The sequence below is a fragment of the Garra rufa genome, chromosome 16 (genome assembly GCF_049309525.1).
Source record: "Garra rufa chromosome 16, GarRuf1.0, whole genome shotgun sequence".
NCBI lineage: Eukaryota > Metazoa > Chordata > Actinopteri > Cypriniformes > Cyprinidae > Garra > Garra rufa.
This window is the reverse complement of record NC_133376.1, coordinates 9,426,424-9,439,900: the sequence shown is the minus strand read 5'-3', so window position 1 is coordinate 9,439,900 and position 13,477 is coordinate 9,426,424.

Sequence of the window (13,477 nt, the reverse complement as noted above, 5' to 3'; positions counted from 1 at the left end):
TCAGTATTGATATGAATATACAATAACACAATGGCTAAAAATAACAACAACAAATGCTACCATTATCAATTTAAATGACATATTTCTTTTGATGTGTTTTTGTGACATGAACTGGTAAAATATTGGAAAGTAAAGGGTTTGGTCATGGCATAATAGGTGTTAACTCTGGAAGTAATTTATGACTTAGTGGTTCACATTCTGTTGAGGGTAACTGGGGGTCTTGCCATAGCATTAGAGGGCAGATGTTTCTAATGTCCATGCTCGTCTTCTGGCTATTGCTGTTGTGACCTTGTGCAAGACACTTCACCCCTAACCTCTGATGAATGTGTCATCATTCTGCCGCCAATGGCATGCTGGTAAGTGGAACATGCAATAGGAACATGCTCTCTGGGTAAAATAAAGATGCAAACTTTCCCATATATTAATTGTCATTTTTCATTTATGGGTACCAGGCAGCACAGAAGCTACCTGTCGGAAACTGGGGCCGTGACTCAAAAGTAACTCCTTTGGAAAACCAGCAGGCGAAATCTTGTGTTAATATAGCCAACATTGCTAATCATGAATCAGAGAGATGTCCTTGAAAAATGTTTTTTTTTTTTTTTTTTTTTTGCCATTCTCTCTTAGCAGTTATTTCTTCGTTGTTCTATTCATGGATTGAATGACTTTCTGCATTCTGTAATTTATTGAGTAATCACACTTAACTGTAACGTTTAGCATTATATTAATAAATATATTCATACAATGAATCCCCATAAATGCACAATATTTTCAGGGTCAGTATCTCTATATTATCTTATCTTAATAATTAATTAATTAATTAATTAATTTCAGACCTTTTACCACAGATTCAGATCTCAAGTTGACAATTTAACTAATGAGCCCAAGCCTCCATTCCTAATTTGAAAACTTCACTTTAGAAGTAGTAACAAAGGAATGTTGAGTTGTATGGTGGGCACAGGGGCCAAAACTCCTTAAAGGTGCCAAAGAATGCATTGAAACAATATTTTAAATTGTTCTCTGATATCTACATAGAAGGTATATGGGATAGGAAAGGGCAAAAAATCTCCAGAAACGGTTTAACAAGTCCATTTACAACCCTATGATTTGTCCCTAGAATGAAATGGTCTGTTATTGCCCTATTTGGAACGTTCATGAATATTGATGAGGAGCTCTGCTCTGATTGGCTGTTTCACAGAGCTGCTCATCTCAATAGCTCGCACATGGAGGAAATTTTTTATTTAATTACAGAGCTCTAGCTGCTTTTAATATGCACCTTCTGCACCGAATCTGCCGTTTTGAATCCGCAACATTTTACTGTCACTATTCCTTTATTTATCGCATGTGCTCTGTGTAACACACAAGTACTTACCACCTAGAATATCAAAATCAACTGCGGGCGGCAGATCTTTTTCACATTTAGCGCCCAAACTCTGGAACAATCTACCTAACACTGTTCGGGAGGCAGACACAATCTGTCAGTTTAAATCTAGATTAAAGACACATCTCTTTGACCTGGCTTACACATAAAAACATTAACACATTCCTATAATTCAAATCTGTTAAAGGATTGTTAGGCTGCATTAATTAGGTAAACCGGAACCAAAAACACTTACTATGACACATGATGCACTCGTTGCATCGTAAAAAGAATGGTATCTACACTAATATTAGTCTGTTTCATTCTTATTCCGAGGTCACTGTAGCCACCAGACCCAGCCTGTATCCGGATCAGATGGTCACTGCAGTCCCCTGGATCCAGCCCGTACCCAGCTTAGATCATGGATCACCACCTGGAGATGACTTCAATAGCCGTGGATGTCAACCAAATGAGCTCCAGATACGGATCATCACTAAAGACCTCACCAACCTAGATGGCCATCGGCGCTACACCACAGGAACCTGACGAGTTCTCTACAATCGGACATTGGTACAAACTGCTGGTTTCGTCCGGCCAGAAGAGAACTTGTCCCCCGACTGAGCCTGGTTTATCCCAAGGTTTTTTTTCTCCATTTCTGTCACCTGTGGAGTTTTGGTTCCTTGCCGCTGTCGCCTCTGGCTTGCTTAGTTGGGGACACTTTCCAGCGATATCATATACTATTTGAACTGAACTGACGATGATATCACTGAATTCATTGATGAACTGCCTTTAACTGAAAAGCGCTATATAAATAAAGGTGACTTGACTTGACTTGACTTAATGTGCTTTTGTACCTGGAAAAAAAAACAAAAACAAAAACAAAAACGTTGAACTAAACAACATAAAAGGACATGAAAAATCGTGACATAAGACTGACATCACACACAACATACAGATGCATTAGTCCTTATGAACAAATACAAGCTTTGATGTTTACATACATGCATACCAGTTTACTGTTATGACATTATTCATGAATAAACATGATGCCTGATGTGTTATATGTTGTATACATATAAATGTGTCAGTGCATCATATATGCAAATATAATCTCAAATACAGCGACTTCACTGGCTACTGTGTTGTCCCGTTAACGTGGACAAATATTGTGTGTTGTCACTGTATTGCTATTATATTATTATATTAAAAGCATATTGTACTATGTTGGGTTTAATGTGTGTGTGTGTGTGTGTGTGTGTGTGTGTGTGTGTGTGAGAGAGAGAGAGAGAGAGAGAGAGAGAGAGAGAGAGAGAGAGAGAGAGAGAGAGAGAGAGAGAGAGAGAATTTTGAATTTTTACAACAACTTTATTAAGTCATTCAAACAATTTCACAATAAAAAATTAAAATCACATTACATTACACGTATTCAAAGTGTTTTCACATAACTTAATATTTCAATTTTCTCACACATAAAAAATTACTCCAATGCCAGATTAAAAACCAACATTTCGTCAAGAACTACACAAATAACTTCATTATAACCCCACCTATGTAAAAAACTCTCATGGTCATTGATCAACTTATAAAATTTAAAATCAAACAAGACTCGACCTTTCACCAATTTCTTGAAAACCAATTCTACTTCTTGTGCTTCTCTGTCTTCTATTTTCCTTAGCCTAGTAATGTAGATAGCCCTCTTAGCCTGCCCAATCAAAAAGTTCAACAATTGACTTTTATTTTTTTGAGTTGCACTATAGCATGGACCAAAAATAAAAATTTGAAAAGAAAAAACCTCACCAGCATTAGAGAACAACAAGGCAAGTACCTGAAATAAATTTCTCAATCTTAAACACTCTAGAAAACAATGAAAAATTGTTTCCCTTTTTTTACAAAATGGACATTTGTCAGATACATTAGGATTAATCACATTCACAAAGGCATTAACAGCAACTGTGCCATGCAATATCTTCCACTGAAGATCACCTGTACACTTTTCTAAAGGTGGTTTGTAAAGAATTCTCCATACAGGTTTTACATCATCTTCCAACCCCAGTTTCTCTCTCCATACTGTATCCTTCCGTTCCTTAAGAAGTGTTTTATTCAAAACCTTAACACAGCATTTATAAAATACTTTACTTTGAACATCTTGAAAGTGCAACTCCTCAAAACCTTCCAAATCCAAAAGAAAACCATTTAAGCCTTTTAAATCAGGAGTGATTACAATTATTGGAAAAGGATCTGAAATAACAGGAACAACTTTGCCATTATAATATTCCTTCAACAATGTTTTTTCTTCCACTGTCAACCTTTGCATTAACAAATCTACAATTTTTCCAACCTGACGTACAGATTGAAATCCCAAAAAAGATGCAACAGCTTGAGCATTACTTAGCTCAGGACCTCCAATGTCCATTAAATTATGTAGTTTTAGAGCCCTTGATGTGCACAAAGCTTGGGATAATCCTGGTGTGACTTCACAGGCCACATCCAACCTTGCTCCATAAACAAGAGGTTCCTCAAGCAACCAGTACAAAGATGTTGTAGCTTGCCTCCGTTTGCTAAATAATTGCCAGATGTAAAAGAGTCCTTTGTAGAACTGAATCAACGCACTTATCTGTAATTTGCTGGGGTCCATCAAAAAGAGTACAGAGTTCAAGTTCAATCCACTGACCCGATTAAAAATAATGTCAGCCACTTTCCTCCAGACCAAATCCTCTGGTCCTGCTAGGTATCGTTGTATGAACAATAGTCGAAAAACCGCTCTTCTGCTGGCCAAATGTATAAGTCCTTGTCCTCCCTTCTCCCTAGGAAGGTAAAGTATACTTTGGGAAATCCAATGAAATCCATTCCAAAAAAAATCTACAATAATGGCTTGCAATCTTTCCAAAAGTCCAGTAGGGGGATCAACACAAGTTAAACGGTGCCATAACATTGATGCAACCAAATTATTTATCACCATGACTCTTCCTCTAAATGACATCTTTGGCAAAAGCCATTTCCATTTTTCTAATTTTCCTTTTACCTTTTCTAAAACACCTTCCCAATTTCTTTGCAGCATTGCATTATTCCCAAGATAGACTCCCAAATATTTTATTCCATCACTCTTCCATGACAAACCTCCTGGTAATTTAGGAGGACCTCCCACCCATTTACCACACATCAATGCTTCACTTTTTGACCAATTTACTTTAGCTGATGAAATAAGGCCAAAAGTATCAATACTATTCTTTAAAACCTTTATATCATTTTGACCTCTGATCAAAACAATAACATCATCGGCATAAGCAGATACCTTTATTCTTTCACTTGAGTGTGGTATAGACCAACCTTCAATATGTTCTCTAATTTTCACAAGCAGAGGTTCAATAGCTAGAGCATATAGCATGCCTGATAGAGAACATCCTTGTCTGATCCCTCTTTGGATTTTAAAAGGAGCACACAACACACCATTTATTTTCAGCACACTCTCAATGTCCTGATACAAGACCCTTATTATAGCTATAAAAACTGAGTTGAACCCAAATTCCTCCAGTATGCGCCAAAGGTATCTGTGTTCCACCCGGTCAAATGCTTTTTCCTGATCTATAGATATAAGACCAGTATTTAAATCCAATAATCTAGAGACGTCTAAAATATCCCGAATTAAAAAAATATTATCAAAAATTGACCTATTAGGTACACAGTAAGTCTGGTCACGATGAATGACCAAACCAACCACCTCCCTCAGTCTTATGGCCAAAACCTTTGATAAAATTTTTACATCAATACACAGAAGTGAAACTGGTCGCCAGTTTTTTATATCCTTCAAATCCCCCTTCTTAGGGAGAAGGGTTATGACTGCTCTCCTGCAACTCAATGGTAACACGCCCTCAGCCAGGCTTTCATTGAGTACTGCAAGCAAGTCTTCCCCTATTACAGACCAAAAGGCCCTGTAAAATTCAACGGGGAGACCATCCATTCCAGGTGCTCTGCCATATTTCATGCTCCGCAGTGCAATCTGCAATTCTCCTACTGAAATGGGCTTCTGAAGCTCAACATTAGCTTCATCTGGCACTTTCGGCAGTCCTGTATAAAATAAACTAGCTGACCCATCCACTTCTGGACTCTCACTCTTATACAATTCCGAATAGAATAATACAGCTCTTTTCCTAATTTCATTTGGTTCTGTTGTATCCATTCCAGTTGTCGAATACAATGAATGAATATGTCGACTTTGCCCATTCTTTTTTTCTAGACTAAAGAAGAACCTGGTTGGACCATCCATCTCTTCAACACTCTGAAAACGAGAGCGAACCAATGCCCCCTGTGCTTTGACACCCAATAGGTCATCTAAAGCTTTTCTTTTTGTTTTAAGGAGCTCAATATGCCCCGGATTTCCTGTACCCACTAAATTTTGTAATTCCATTATTTCCGCCTCTAGTTCTCGCATTGACTGGGAAATGTCTCTAGAGACATTGAGAGTATACTGATGGCACAGTTGCTGTATCTCAACTTTACCACAATCCCACCACTGTCGTAGTGATTTGTATTCATGTTTTCTAAAACCAAACTGTTTCCAAAAAAAAATAAATGTTTCAATAAAATGCTTATCCTGCAATAACGAGACATTAAAATGCCAGTAAGCACTTTTAGGTTTCATATTTACTATGTAAACATTACAATCAACTAGACAGTGGTCTGAAAATCCTACTGGTAAAATTGTACATTTCTTTATAACACTAAAATGATGCTTAAAACAATAAAACCTATCCAATCTAGCCAAAGTAATACAATTTTCTCTTGCTTGTGCCCATGTATATTGTCTTTCATTTTTGTGCAAGGTTCTCCAAATATCATAAAGATCATACTCAAAAATGAGTTTCAACATTTCATTCTGCGATGCTATATGAGGCTCCTTATGGTTCCTGTCTACCTTATCATTTGATGTGCAGTTAAAATCTCCCCCCATAAACATATATTCCTCTTGCTTAAAACTAGAAACAGCATTATTTAGTTTCTTTATGAACCCAACTCTCTCAGGACCAAGAACAGGTGCATAAATATTCACAAAGACCAAAATAAATTTTTCAAAAATTGCTCTAACTTTTAGTAGTTGGCCTTCAACAACATGCTCAACCTCATACGATAAAGGCTTAAAATGTTTTTGAAAAAGAACTGCCACACCCCCACTAGATGAGCTTTTATGACTTAAAATGATTTCCCCATCCCATTCCACTTTCCAGTCACCTTCGTTTCGAGCATCACTGTGTGTTTCTTGAACAAACATCACATCATATTTCTTTTGCCGTATTAGTTCATAAAGCATTGATCTCTTTCCACTTTCTCGTGCACCATTCATATTAAGTGTGCCCAGTCTTATCGAACTCATAAAAGAATGAATAAAGATCAGACAGGGGCAGACCAACCACAAATACCCCACCAGAAAGATGATAAAATCATTCAATTTCAAATTCATCATTCAATATGTTCAACTTCAACTTCTGTACAATTTTCTTTAGTCTGAAAATTTCTTGATCAGTGAAACTATTTATATCCTTTTCCTTCATCAACATTCTGGCTGAGCTGATAAACAGTTCCCTATCAGGGAAATAGTCTTCCACTTTTACACCTTTCATTCCTTTGGTTGTTTGTAAGAACTTCCTAATTTTCTCAAGTGTATAAGCACTTCTAACAGATCTTTTTTGTAACGCTGAATTTACAGACTCTGAAGACTCACTTCCACTTTCTGGTGCAGATTCATTACTTATATCCGATTCCATCTGAATTGCAGAATTTTCATCACCCTTCCTTTCCACTTCATCTCCAGTTACTTTCCTTGCTCTCTTCCAGTGGCCTTTTTTCTTCAATTTTCGTTTTATCGCGGGTGTTTTAAAAACACTTTCATCTTCTACCATATCTGTATCTTCCTCACCTTCCATTCTAATCAAATTAATGTCAATGTTTGTTTTTTCTACTTCATTCACATTTTTCACGTTTTCTCCACTAGATTCTCCATTATCATTTCCATCTTGTTTCCCTGTATCAATGCTTGATCCTTCACCAGTTTCCAACTGTCCCTGTACTTCATTCCCTTTTTCACTTGCCTGCTCTTCATTTCTATTTTCACTTGCCTGTTCTTCATTTCTATTTTCACTTGCCTGTTCTTCATTTCCATTCTGAAGCAACACCAATTCTTGTCTTTCAGGACATGTACGAATGACATGCCCTTCCTGTTTGCATCCAAAACACTTCATACTTTCTGAAGTTGCATAGATCACATAGTCATAGCTATCTACCCTGAACTTCATAGCTAGATTTAACTCCTCATTTTCGTTTTTTAAAATCATGTGAGTCTGCCTCCTAAAGGATACCACATGTTTCAACTGAGGTGATCTGCAACCTGACGAAATCTTTCTGATTTTAGACACAATCTTACCATGCCTCATTAATTCTTTCTCAATTATGTCATCTCTGATAAATGGTGGAACGTTTGAAATTGTAATCCTTTTAGCCGGCTGGACCAAAGGCATTACTGGAGTAAACACATTATTAATGACAACCCCATTCTCTACTATGCCATTAACTTTCTCCACATTATCCAAAAAAATCACGATAGCACTATTCATTCTAGCTGCTGACAGAATACTAGCGTATCCAACTACTTCAGCAACTGCAATCGTACATTCCTCAACAGAGCAACGCTCCGCGGGGATGACTTTAATGCCATGCCTCCGCGTTAAGTTATTCAAACTTTGAGACGCCGCGGCTGCCATGCTGATCAGCTCACGCCGATCGACAGCGCTTTCAACAAGCGCGTCAAAACTCCAAGCAAGCCGCTCACCAGACAAAAAAACAGCTATACAAGACAGCAAAAAGATAGAAAAAAGGTAGAAAACTCACTCGTGCAAACGCGTTCTCTTCCACTCACACACGCTAACTCCGCCCACTCACAGAGAGAGAGAGAGAGAGAGAGAGAGAGAGAGAGAGAGAGAGAGAGAGAGAGAGAATGTGATTACCTGCATTACGGCATTCATTCTTCAGCTCAATCTCATATTCACAATAAAACATTAGTTTAAATGTCCACTGAAGAAAACTATATCGTTGTCATACTATCCTTTCATCTGTGAGGGTGATTTCTGATGACAACACCGCTTAGTGCATGTTGGTTGCATCTTACAAGGTGTTGTTGAAAGTAAAAATAATGGCCTTGTTTACAACCTTGTTTTGATCTCTTTTAATATATATATATATATATATATATATATATATATATATATATTACTGCTAACTCACACATAGACCTTGCACACAACCCCATTCTAGACCATAATCAAATTAATTCAGTATTTGGATTTGTCTGCATCATATGCTCAGGTTTGTTGCATTGTGAGCTCCAGTATTTTGGTCAGGAAATGCAAAAGTCATTTTCAGTGCTGCTCCATCATTAGTTGGGAATAAGAGCCAGAAGAAAAGAGCTTCCTTCAGATTTGTGTATATGCTCTTTTCTCCTATCCAATGGAAATGTGAATGATGGACTCCCTGCAGTCCAGTCTAGAGTGTTGCAAGATTCATCTTTGTCTGGCCTTGTGCAGCAACTCACTTAGAACTCTGGTTCCTATTTACTGGACTTGCCAAAGAAGAGTAGTGGAGAGCAGCAAACTCAAACAGTTCATCCCCAATGGGCGACATTTCCACAGCAATATGGATTTCCTCTGTTTGAAGTGCAGTGGGAGAGAGAGAGAGAGAGAGTAAGGGCCTATTTGGACATGTTCCCAAAGAACATTACTACATCGTGAATTCTTGTATGGTATCCATGTGGTCCTCAATGTTTTATTTTGTGTTCCTGAAAATTCCCCAAACTTTCTGTGAGTGAAATTCTTGCCAGACCCTCATGTAGTATCTATCAATAATTAAAAGCTCTTACTGACCCTGGTGTAGACCCGCTCAATATGTCTCCCAGCTGAACCAGGCAACTTTCGACTGCTCATGAACTAGTGTGTTCCAGAGGCATGCCTGTCATTTTAAACATTATCACAGCAAGCCAAGAGAAAACACAACACTTAAAGGTAACAAGGTGGCTCAGGTCTCTAACCTGCGCAGACCCAAGCTTTACCTTGTCGTTGCTTCGTCGTCATCATCTCCTGAAATGCCGTTGTCTTGCTATGTTTCCAGACATCACACTCTTTCTGCTGAGTTCACAGTTTGATGGTGAAAGGCTCACTGGCTTTAGTAGATGGGTTTTCCCCTCCATGATAGCAGTTATGCTCATGCCAATAGAGGAGGGCAAAGACATTTTAGCTCTTCTGATAAAACCTACTCTTATATTAAAGAAATGTTTAGAACAAGGTAAACTCTTACTGCAGCACTGAGCTAGTTTGTTGTTGTTGTAATTGCTTATTAGCTTAATGTACAAAATGTATAAATAATGTAATGTATAATAATAATAATAATAATAATAATAATTAGTATTATGATGTTTTTATCATTTTTAATTATGTTTTTACAGATTGTCAGTGGCCATTCTGCGGTCATGAACCCACCCCAGAGTGCCTCACCTCAACCAGATCTTCTGGAATTTATAGCTGGCATTGATGTCTGTGTAGTGGTTATGGGTAAATCTGACGGTAATTTTTGGTCTCAATCTTTTTTTTTTTTTTTTTTGTTCCAGATAAAGATAATTTTGGCAAAATCTTATGTTTATGTAAATTCAATGCTGTATATCAGAGTGCTGCCTTTGTACTTTTGACTGAATTGCCAAGCAACTTTTATGATGGCTGTTGTTGTTGTTGTTGTTGTTTATTAGATACTATTATTCAATGAATAATATTTTATATAAATAATAGTATTTATTAATAGTAGGGATGTAACAGTATCAAAATTTCACGGTACAGTAATACCTCGATATGAATGTCATGGTACGGTATTTATTGAATCATTTACAGGAAAAACAAAACTAATGAAGAGACTCGAAAAAAGTGCCAGAAGTGCTTATTAAACAGTTTACATGAACACTGAACATATCAATGGCACACAATTAGCCATCTATCACTTTGAAACAGGAACTTAATAACAACAAATTATTAAACCATGTAAAAAAAAAAAAATAAAGTTTCAATTTAGTATTCTTGAAAACTATGAAAAAATAAAAATAGCAGCCTACTTATTGCAGTTGGCCCATGTGCTGAATGAGTATTTGAGAACAATCACCTCATTCACTCACACACTCACTTATTCAGACAGAGACAGGTTTTTTTTTTTAAGTAAAATAGGCATATTAACATTATCTGGTAAAAGCTGGGATCTCTGGGCATTTACAATGTCCCCTGCAACAGAAAAAACCCTCTCACTTGGGACCAGAGTATGTGAGCGGAGTGGAGCGGCAACAATTTCCCCTCCGTGCTCTGTGCTTTTAAAAATCGCCCAGCTTCCAAACTAATAACATCAGCATTAAAATAGTATAATTGCTGCTTTATGCAGTACAAAGTTTGTAATGAAAATAAAAATACATTTTTCGTCAGTTATGTTTACTTATGGATCGCTGCATTTCTTACAGATTTCTGCTCATTCGAAATCGGATACCATTACATTTGTTTAACAGAGTGATTGCGTGTGAATAAGTGCTGTCCCTGTTTAAATGATGCTTTCACCTGAAAATATTAAGTATCTAGGAAGAACAAACTTGTGAACTATAATTTACCGCTCATATGATGTCCATTGCCGTTATCGTAGCCTTCACATTATTTCTGATTTGAGTGATCCATCTCTATCAAGCAAAATATGTTTAGCATGTGAATTCCTGCTTAATATGCAGTTATATTACGGACTGTTGGCATGAGTTGTTCTCATGATGGAGCTGTCTTGGAGCGAGTTAAAACCACGACACTCCGACTTTTCAAACATCCGCTCCTCCCTCCATTCAGAATCACACCGCTTCACTCCGCTCACATAGCCTACTCTGTAGCGACAACAGACCGCAAAGGATGATGGCCACGCCTGGGCTGATGGGAATTGTATTTCCTGCTACCTCCCGTTCGCTCCATTCGCCTGAGCAAACTTTTCTCAGAAGACCTATCGTTTTATCGAGCCATGCGACCACGGTAGTATCGAAAAAATTTGCTATTGCGGTACGACGGTATTTACAATACCGTTACATCCCTAATTAATAGTGTTTAGTATTGAGAAATGGTGCGTGTTCATGATGGTGATTTTAATTACATTGTTCCGCTATTAGATGGCAACAAGAGACTGTTTTTTTGCATCAGCAGTAAAGACTTTTACTTTGAAAAGTTAATGCTATGAATGGAAATTATTTTTAGTTTGAACAACAGCTAGGCACAGCAAACAAATGCATTGAGCAAAATCACCCTTAAGAGATAAAAGGATATACTCAGCAGATATTCAAACTAATGTTTACTGTGAATAGGAGACCAATCTAAAGAATGAATGCCAACTTTAGATTTGAATCTGTGGCGGAATGAAGTAGTTCTGCATTAAAGAGGGCTTTTAAAGACACTCCATTGTCATTATATGTAATTACACACTCGTGCCATCGAACTGTTGTATAAATGCAATATCACACACACACACACACACACACACACACACACACACACACACACACACACACACACACACACACACACACACACATATATATATATATATATATATATATATATATATATATATATATATATATATATATATATATATAAGCTTACTTACTGCTGTCCTTCCGATTTAGTGAGTCAACAATCCTCTACCCTTAGAATGTGACAGAAAAAGCTGCAGGAAGCATCTTTGAGCCTAGGTTCAAGCTTGAGGCTGAGCCCACACTGAGGCAAGAGGGGTGAGGAATCAAGCAGTCCTTTGTTGGGTGTCAAGACCATGATTCATGCTGAGATTCTGGAGGAAGAGCCTCCATAGGAAACATAAACACAACACTGGAGATGTAACTGCAAACACCAACATCGTGTGACTGTTCTCCACACTTCAAGCACAGGTTTGGTGAATGGGGTCCTGTGTGTTTCTACAAAGGCTTGGAAATTTCTCTTTTGGGCATGTTCTGTGAATCTCTCTCTTTCTCTCATGTGTTTTGGCAGCTCCCGGGGGACAGAGAGACAGGCTTCATCTTCAGTGTGTGTAAAGCTTGCTCAGTATGACTTCAGTGTGTGACTGTGATGGTGTCCTCTCTTAAACCAATCCACCTCCTAACCTACTTCGTAAATCATTTTGCAACCCACACTTGAGAATTTTCATAATCTCCTCCTCTCTTGGTTTTCGGAAGTAATTCACATTTATCGTATTCATAAGAATTTCAAAACATTCTTCTAAAGAGTTCTAAGTCTTGAATTAAACCATCCAGCTTAATTGAAATTGTGTCATACAGTACATAATATGTGAGTTATATTTTATCATATCTAGATATAAAGATATAGATATAGATATAATGTGTATTTTAAAAAAGAAATGTGCATACAGTGCTTCATTAAAAAAGTTTAGATTGATTGATTGATTTTTGTTTGATTGATTTTTCAACGGAGCTCTGAAGGCTCATGTGACAGTGAAGAAAGGAACAATGGTTGCTGAAAATTTCAGCTTTGCCTGCAGAGAAATAAATTATGTTTTAAAAATATATTCAAATATTTATATGTAAAATGATTTTAGTTTTTTTTTTTTTATTATTATTTGTCAAATAATCGCAGCTTCCATGTATTTATTTATTTTAAAAAGACACATGCACATAACTGTAAAATACATTGTAAACATGTATGTATTTATTGTTTATTTATTATTAGACCACATGGTCTAAAGATACATCAGATCAGGATAAAATGCCGGGAGGAAGGAGCAAATAGTTTAACGCACAGGGTTTGACCCTGGTGAGATGCAGGAGGAGCCTGGTCCAGAACCTCCAGCACCAGAAGCTCCAGCCCCAGGCAGAGCAAACCAACAAGTACGGGTGAAATGGCCTGCAGCCAGCAAGAAGAGGGAGTGGCAGCAGTTCGGAGTAGATGTTACCCAGATAACATCAAACACATGGAAGGATGATGCTGACAGTCACCTTCAAGCCCTAACTACAGTCATTGTAAGTTACGGAGCTAAACGGTTCGGTCAAGAGGATATGAAAATCATCAAAAC